The following is a 9776-nucleotide window of genomic DNA, read 5'->3' on the forward strand; positions in this document are numbered from 1 at the left end:
AGGTTACCAGCTACTGTCAGATAAAGGATGCTGGCACAGCCTGCCTCGGGCCGTTTGTTAAGTGTTGTTTCCCTATTTGATGGTAAGCCCTCTGAGGTCAGGTTTAGGTGTTTTGTCTTTCAGCAACGATATTTATGTGGAAAGAAGCTGGTCTTTGGAGTCAGACCTAATTCACCTTGAATATGGGTAATTGTCTCGATGTGTTGTGTGACCATGTGCACATGGTTCAATCTTTGAGTTGAAGTTTCATTGCCAGAAAGATGGGGTAATGATACATGCTTCACAGATTTTGCTATAAAGATCCATTCATTCATTTATTGAACAGATGTTTACTGAGCGTGTTCTATCTGCCAAGCCCAGAACTAGGAAAAGAGGATAGAGTATTGATTATAAGATAAAATCCCTGCTCTTGTGGAAATCTATGGTTGAGATGTGATAACAAGTGAAACATTTAGCATCATCCCATGGTTCTAGCACAGAGTGATGCTCAGAGCTGATTATTTTCTTTGCCTTCCTCTGAGTTGTACTCAATGCCCAGCACTAGCACTGGTCCACACCGTGCAGGGCAAGGGGTGGGCTGGGGGGAGTCAGTCAATTAGGACTTGAATTGACAAGGAAAACATCCAGAGGCTCCTCTATACTGCTGAGAGTGGGGCGTGAATTCAAAGGCCTCTACTAGCTCAGTTCTGTAGTCCAAAGTGTAGTTTTGACGTGGAGAAAGTCAAAGAAATAAGGAAGTGGAGACTTCCTAATTGAGTGTGTCAGGAAAAGAAGGTAAAATATATATCATCTATGTAAATAAAATGTTAATATAGGGATAAATACACATACTCACAGTCATTCTGGAGAGAGTGGCTAAATTCTTAGAACATTTCCCATTAGACCCTAATAGCTCAGTTGGTCAAGAATCTGCCTACAACAGGAGACCCCAGTTAGATTCCTGGGTCAGGAAGATCCGCTGGAGAAGGGATAGGCTACCCACTCCAGTATTCTTGGGCTTCCCTGTGGCTCAGCTGGTAACAAATCCGCCTGCAATGTGTGAGACCTGGGTTTGATCCCTGGGTTGGGAAGATCCCCTGGAGAAGGGAAAGGCTGTCTACTCCAGTGTTCTGGCCTGGAGAATTCCATGGACTGTATAGTCCAGAGGGTCGCAAAGAGTTGCATATGACTGAGGGACTTTTACTTCACTTCACTTCCCATCAGAATCTGGATCATTGCAGCAACTCCTTTGAAATCCACACCTTCTCCCTACAATTCTAATTCTCTCTTTAGAAGTGTTTTTCCTGCCCAACTGGACGATAGTCTCCTTGCAGACAGCATTGCTGTCTTACACATCATTTTGCCCAACTCAGCAGCTGCGGGCATAATTCATGCTCAGGGAGCGCTTAGACCCACGTCGTAATACAGGATTAACTATTCCGAGGAGGCCAGGGTCTGGTCAGCATGTCATCTGTTTCAGATGGATATGTGACTTTAACATAAGCCTGCATGGTTCTTTGAGACATTGCATTTTGGCCACTGTTACTATTCCACACCTCCAAGCGTTTTCTGCTAAAGAAGCTGACTGAGCAAACCCATGGAGATATTTTTCATTTCCTTTGATGGAGCATAATGCCTTCATATATAAACACAATAACACAGTCATCACATATGCACTTACATTATTGTAGCGGCTGTGTACTCAGCAATACTCTCGGCCAGGCAAGGAGCCCAGGCGTTTTATTTTCCATTCTGATCTAAATTATGTTCATAATAAAAGAGTTTTCAATCAAGGTAAATACAATTTCATCCCAGCCTAACATCTACATTCCTGCTCTCTTTCAGTCTCTCTCTCCCCGACTTTTTTCCCCCTTTAATTCTAGGTCACTCACCCCGCCACGTGGGAGATTCTCCTCTTGTGGGGATAACAGCCTGCCTCCTCAGTGAACTATAACAACAGCTCTAAATGCATCTCCTGTAACATACCTCTGTGATTTGCAAAAGTGGGAATAAATCAAAGCCAGGAAGAGATGCCACGTTAAGCCAGAAGCTAAATGTTACATCATGTAGCGCGAGGCTAAGGGAAGAGAGAACCTGCTTTTTCCTGGCAGCACAATATCTTTGGGCTTGTTACCTCCACCACAGCCCCATTAAAACAATCATTTGGAATCTGCGGGAAATTGTCACCTCTTTCTTTTCTGCCATGGCAGCTGGTACTGGAGGTTGCAGACAAAGCTCATTCCCTTCAAGGTTCTTAACACACATGCGAAAAGGAAAATGAAGCTTAATTTGTTAAAAAAAGAAAAAAAAAAGTGTCAGCTTACCCTCAGGCTCAGCGCAGGCACCAGGGGAAAGAAAAAAAAAAAAAAGCAAAGATAAATGCCTCGAGGTGAACTGGCACCAACTCTAATTCTCCACTCACTCGGCTGCTCTTCTGTATGTATCACATTAATCATGCCGGATGGAGAGACATTTCCAAAACTTAAGCAATTTTTGAACCAAGATGCACCATTAAGGAAAAACACAATAGCATGACTTTATTTTGGGATGCTTTCTTTGTACCAGCAGTGAATCTCAAAAATGTGCTGCAGATGTTAGTACAAATAATGAATACCTGGGTGGGGATGGGAGGGAGAGGCGGGAGGAAATTGACAAATGTAAGAAAAGGAAAGGCAACTGCCCTCCCTTTTCTCTTCCTGTGACCTTCCCCAGGTCACAGGAGCTGGGCTGGGGCTTTCCATTCGTTGAGATCTGCCCTGGTTCTTGGACCAAATCAGACAACAGACGGGCTGACTATTGCAGCTTCCCAGAGCCCTGTGACGTCCCTGGGCTCCCATGTGCTTCACTGCTGAGACCTGAGCGCCGTTTCAGTTCTCACCACCTTGCCATCCTCAAGTGAGTCCATGCATCTCTGCTTCTGACACCCAATCCTGCAGCCACTGCCCTGGTTGCTAGGTTTGAAGCTCCTGTTGATGACACTTGTCATCCTCAATCCAATGTGCTCCCCATCTGGGTTTTCCACTACCTTGGTCTACGTTCCTTCCGGAGATGCGTCTATCTCTTGGAAGTCTTAATGTCCACTGTTGCCTGACCCATGGCCCTTCTTTGGGCGTGACACTTGTCTTCTTGCCCAGCTGCTCTTGCACGTAGACTGAGCCTGCCTTCTAGCCTGCTATCTGCTCTAGTTTTAGAGGTTTGTGCCAGATCTTGTCTCATATTTTCTTTCCATATTGTGTTTTTGCCATACTCTGACCCTTACTTCAGAGTTTAAAGAGAGTAAGTGACTAGAAGCAGAGTGGAAGGTCCTAGAACTCGATGTGACAGTAGCTATGTGACGGTGGCTAAGACAGAGCATTTGGAGGATTAGCGAAGGACATCCTTGTGAACTGGAGGTGTGTCATCTTAAAAATCCAAATCTCACATGACTGAGCAAGTGATCATGTGTGTTGGGAGATGGCAGTGATGGGAGGCACTGAGCGTCTGGGTCTCTTTCATTACAGACTTTTGGAAATTTTCTACAGTTATTGTTGAGATGAAAGCCAAGCTTCCTTGACACAGGCGCAATGATGAATTGAACATGCCTTCCTGGGTTCCAGAAAACCAAGTTTTTTCTAACCCTCACCTTTAATATATGGGACAAGTGTATAAACCCTGAAGAAGGATGAACCTGGGAACCTACTGTCCATCCATTGAGGACGCTCCATACATCCCTTGATAACTTGAGGAGTCATCCCTTGCTTAGCAGAGAAAAAAAAATCTACCAAGAAAGTTTTAATATTATAAAATATGTCAAGTGCATGCAAAATTACAGTTTATGTAATACACATTAAAAATCCAATTTAAGAAATAAATATAACCAAGATTATTGAGGTCCTTCATTGTTTTCCTATTATCAGAAATAATTAGTGTTCTGAGTTTGAGTGTGTAATTTAATTTCTGTACATTTACATCTATCTGATTATGTGTGTATATGAGTAAATAATATTGTTTTGTATGTTTTTTAATCTTGTTGAATAGTTCCACACTATATCTATTCTTCAATAACTTTTTTTCCCTCAATATGATTATGAAACTTATTCATGCTCTAATTCTGGCATTGAAAAACTATGCCCCATAGGACAAATCTAGTTGGTGTTTGTTTTTATACACCCCTTGAGATTATACTCCATTTAAAGTTATCACAAAATAATGGATATATTTCCCCTTTCTGAATAATATATCCTTGTTGCTTGCCTATTTTATACATAGTACTTTGCATCTTTTAATCCCATAACCCTATCTTGTGATCTTGTATTTTTTTAGGTCAAACTCCAACACGAATCTCACAGAACTAAAATCAGGGTGTTGGCAAGGCTATGTTCCCTTCTGAAGGCTCTGAGGAGAACCTGTATCCTTGTCTCTCCCAGCTTCTAGGGGAGGCCCACATCCTTTGGCTTGCAGCCCCTTCCTCCTTCAAAGCCATCCATCACATTCCAACTTCCACTTCTTGACTCTGACCTTTCTGTCTCCCTCTTCTACTTTTAAAGTCCCTATGATAAAACGTGGCCTGTCCAGGTAATCTAAGATGATCTTCCCATTTCAAGAGGATCATCTCAAGCCAACCATCATTCCATTCAGAATTTTAATGGCCCTTTGCCAAAACACCTCACAAGTTCCAGGGATTAAGATGTGGACACTTTCAGGGCCTTATCTCACCTACCACAAGTCATCTAGTGAGCTTTTTTCTTTCAGTTATCATATTTTTAAGTTCTGAAATTTGCATTGGCTTCTTTTTGTATCTTTTGTGTCTTTGCTGAGACTATTCTTCCATTTGTTTCAGAGTGATTGCAGTTGCCTGTTGGATCCTTTTGATGATAGCTGCTTTAAAATTCTTGTTAGATAATTCCAACATTTGTGTCATCTCGGTGTTGGCATCTGTTGATTTTCTTTCCTCATTTGAGTTGAGATTTTCCTAGTTCTTCGTATGACAAAAATTTTGGATTGTGTCCTGCACATTTTGAGTGTAATGTTATGACACTCTGGTTCTTATTTAGATCTTCTATTTTAGCTGGCAGTTAACAGGTTTAGGTTCAGAACACACAGCCTGGCCCACTTCTGTGGTTTGTGGTTCCAATATCAATTTAGTTTTTAAAGCCTTTGCAATTCTATTCTGGTATGCTTCATGTGTGCAACCTAGAGGCTGATGTGAAACCTGGATAATATTCCTCACCAGAGTTCAAATCTCAAATCATTTGCTGTTGTTTCTGGTTGATCTCTTGGGAATTTGCCCAGCACTTCATACATAGATTTTTTTTTTTTTTAAAGTGAACAGAACCCTGTTAGAGAAAGAACCTGACTTTAATTATTTTTAAGGTTTTTTTTTTTTCTTTAAATGCAGACCATTTCTAAAGTCTTTATTGAATTTGTTACAATGTTGCTTCTATTGTTTCTATGTTTTTGAGCCATGAGGCATGTGGGATCTTAGCCCCCTGACCAGGAATCAAACTTGTACCTTCTGCATTGGAAGATGAAGTCTTAACCACTGGTCCACCAGGGAAGTCCCTTGTATATAGATTTACAAATCCTTTTCTCCAGCATTCTTAGTTCTATAATACTCCCCTTCACACCCTCTTCCCAGACCCTTCCTCTCAACCTTTCCTAGATATTTGTTTAGGATAGGACAAGAATACATGACAAGCCCCCATCACACAGTCTCAAGGTGGAGGTGAGATAGTAGAGAAGGAGCGCCCCCATTCATGTTAGTGTGAGAAGGAAGTGGTTGATAGACTTCTATGATTTTCTTTGTAAAGTTTTCATATATTTTGCTAGGATCATTTGTGGGCACCACATATTGTTGATTCTATTCCTACACTTCAAACGTTTTTAAAAAATTTGAATTTTGAGGTAAATCGGCTTGAGATTTGGAGGAAATGGCACAAGACTGTTGTATAAAAAATGTAACAGTGACGGTCCTTTTCTTAGTTGGCAGATAACTTAGTTAAATCAGTAAATTGAGGCTGGATCATTATTGAGCTGTTTTCTTTAAGATCAATCAGGAAGTTTTAAAAGTGTTTGGAATTGATAAAGATTTCTTAAAATAGCTTTTATTTTGTTCTGTCTGAGGGACAGAACTGACAAAAAACAACTTAGAGATGCAGAATTCTTGTAATAATTGATAGGGAAAACAATTTGAGAATTGAAGAAAAGAAAAAGAAAAGAGAAAAAAATTCAGCATAATAATTACTGATGTGTCTAAGAAAACTTTCTATTATTTGGTAATGAGATGACCTATGTAGATGAAATGCATAACTAGGATGCCAACCATCTCTTGGTGAAGGGAAAGACTAGTTAACCTGATGAGCAGTCCTTTGTGCCTATTTGTGGGTCAGATTTGCTATACAGATTGCCTGAAGTTGGACTACCCATAAGCATTAACTTGGAAATTTCTATTGTACATATTCAAGGTCACCAAAGCTTGACATATGCTTTAGTGAACTGTTTTTAGGAAAAGGTAGAAGAAATAAGACGATGAAACAGTGGTTTGGGATAGGGATTTGAGGGCACTGGTGAGAAAAAGAGAAGAATTAAAGATGACTCTGATATATTCAGTGTTTTTAGAATAGGCATTTTGGTAGACGATGGTGACATTCAGTTCAGTCACTCAGTTGTGTCTGACTCTTTGTGACCCCAAGGACTGTAGCATGCCAGGCTTCCCTGTCCATCACCAACTCCCAGAGCTTACTCAAATTCATGTCCATCGAGTCAGTGATTGCCACCCAAATATCTCATCCTCTGTCATCCCCTTCTTGTCCTGCCTTCAATCTTTCCCATTATCAGAGTCTTTTCCAATGAGTCATTTCTTTGAATGAGGTGGCCAAAGTATTGGAATTTCAGCTTCAGCATCAGTCCTTCCAATGAATATTCAGGACTGATTTCCTTTAGGATAGACTGGTTGGATCTCCTTGCAGTCCAAGGGACTCTCAAGAGTCTTCTCCAACACCACTGTTCAAAGCATCCATGCTTTGGTGCTCAGCTTTCTTTATAGTCCAACTCTCACATCCATACATGACTAGTGGCAAAACCATAGCTTTGACTAGATGGACCTTTGTTGGCAAAGTAATGTCTCTGCTTTTTAATAGGCTGTCTAGGTTGGTCATAGCTTTTCTTCCAAGGACCAAGTGTCTTTTAATTTCATGGCTGCAGTCAGCATCTGCAATGATTTTGGAGCCCCCCAAAATAAAGTCTGTTACTGTTTCCATTGTTTCCCCATCTATTTCCCATGAAGTGATGGGACAGGATGCCATGATCTTAGTTTTCGGAATGTTGAGTTTTAAGCCAACTTTTTTACTCTTTCACCTTCATCAAGAGTTTCTTTAGTTCTTCTCTTTCTGCCATAAGGGTGGTGTCATCTGCATATCTAAGGTTATTGATATTTCTCCCAGCAATCTTGATTCCAGCTTGTGCTTCATCTGGCCAGGCATTTCACATGATGTACTCTGCATATGAGTTAAACAAACAGGATGACAGTATACAGCCTTAAAGTACTCATTTCCTGATTTGGAACCAGTCTGTTGTTCCATGTCCAATTCTAACTGTTGCTTCTTGACCTGCATACAGATTTCTCAGTACTGAAACAAAAAAAATGGAGGAACAACAGGTTTATGAGGAGAAAAAGAGTCTGGTTGTGGATATGTAAAATTTGAGATGCTTATTATATCCCAGTGGTGGAGTAAGCAGTTGTATATATCAGACTGGAATCCAGAGGAGGAATATATGCTGGAGTTTTAGATCTGGAATTCATTGGTTCAAAACCATGGAAATGTGTGCTGTCAGATGGTGTTCAAAATCATGGAAATGTCTGCTACCAGTCAAGGGTAGAGGGTAGACATGAGAAGACAAGAACTGTGGCCAAGTCCTAGGACACCCTGACATTTTAAAGTTGAACAAAGGAGCCTGAGAAGAAAACTAAGGGTCAGTATGACATCAGAGTCAAAAGAAGGGAGAAGGAGTCAACTGTTTTAGTTGCTGCTAACAATAAAAAGGAGTTGAATTTCACATTTTGGAGATACACGCTTTGAAAATAGTTATAGTTGTGGAGATAACAATAAATTAAGAGAGACCATTGTGGGCAATCAACCATGGAGAGTAGATTGATATTGCAATGGACACACAAACATTCATCAATAGACAAAATAAAGGACAAATATCATCTAATAAATTTTTAAAACTTGTGGACAAGAAAAGGCACCAGAACTTCCCCGGTGGTACTGTGGATCAGAATTCCCCTGCCAATGCAGGGGACAAGAGTTTGATCCCTGGTCCAGGAAGATTTCCACATGCTGCGTGTATCACAAATACCGATGCACCATGCTCAGAGCCCGAGAGCCCGAGAGCCTGAGAGCCCGAGATGAGCTGCAGCTCCTGAGTCTATGCACCGCTACTAATGAAGTCTGCCTGCTTCCAGCCTGTGCTCTGAAGCAAGAAAAGCCACTGCATACCACAGCCAGAGAGCAGCCCCCACTTGCCACAATTCGAGAAAGCCCACATTCAGCAATGGAGGCCCAGGGCAGTGAAAAATAATCAATAAGCGAAAATTTTTTTTTATACACGTCGACAGTTTATTCAGATTCATAAATAACTCCAAAATCTTAAAAGTAGGAAATAAACATCTGCTCTGATAACCGAACAACTCTAGAGGCCATAAATACACATCCCAGGGTCATCGGCGTGAGATTTTTTTCTGGGAAGATGGCTTTATCTGGAAAGTAATATACAAACAAGGTAGGAAATGAATGTGGCTTAATTTAGTTGTGTTGCTGCATTTAACTCACCTGATGGAAGCATATTTATTGTTTAGTGGGTAGCAGAATGGCAGCAAGTTGATCTGTTCTTTTGATTACATTCAGTTCTGTAACCATATAGAAGCTAAGCTAGTAGCCTATGGCTGAATATGTCTTCCTGAGATTTAGATCAGCATTGTTATTGTTTTGAGATCTATCTATCTCTCTATTTCTCCATCTCTTTCTCTGTTAACTTTCTATCATCTACCTACTCATGTCTACTTTGTGTCACTCTTTTTTTAAAAAAATTTATTTATTTTGATTTAAGGATAATTACTTTACAATACAGTGATGGCTTCTGCTATACATCAACATGAAATGGCCATAGGCATACATGCCACCCTTCCTGAACCGTTCTTCTATCTCCCTCCCCAGCCCTCCAGGTAGTCACAGAGTACCTACCGGCTTTGGGTCCCCCACAGCATACATCTAACTCCCACTGGCTATCTGTTTTACATATGATAATGTCTATGTTTCGATACTATTCTCCCAAATCAGCCCACCTTCTTCTTCTCCCACCGAGTCCAAAAGTCTGTTCTTTATGTCCCCGTCTCCTTTGTTGCTCTGCATGTAGGATCGTCAGTATGATCTTTCTAGATTCCAGATATATGCATTATACACGATATTTGTCTTTCTCTTTCTGACTTCACTCTGTATAATAGGCTCTAGGTTCATTCACCTCATTAGAACTGACTTAAATGCATTCCTTTTTAAGGCTGAGTAATATTCCATCATGTATATACCACAACTTCTTTATCTATTCATCTGCTGATGAACATATCTAGGTTGCTCCCATGTCCTAGCTATTGTAAATAGTGCTTCATTGAACACTGGGGTACAAGTGTCTTTTTCAGTGATGATTTCCTCAGGGTATATGCCCAATAGAAGGATTGCTGGGTGGTATGGTAGTTTTAGTCCTAGTTTTTAAAGGAATCTCCATATTGTTCTCCAGAGTGGTTGTATCAGTTTGCATTCCCA

The sequence above is a fragment of the Budorcas taxicolor genome, chromosome 9, assembly GCF_023091745.1.
Source record: "Budorcas taxicolor isolate Tak-1 chromosome 9, Takin1.1, whole genome shotgun sequence".
Classification (NCBI taxonomy): Eukaryota; Metazoa; Chordata; class Mammalia; order Artiodactyla; family Bovidae; genus Budorcas; species Budorcas taxicolor.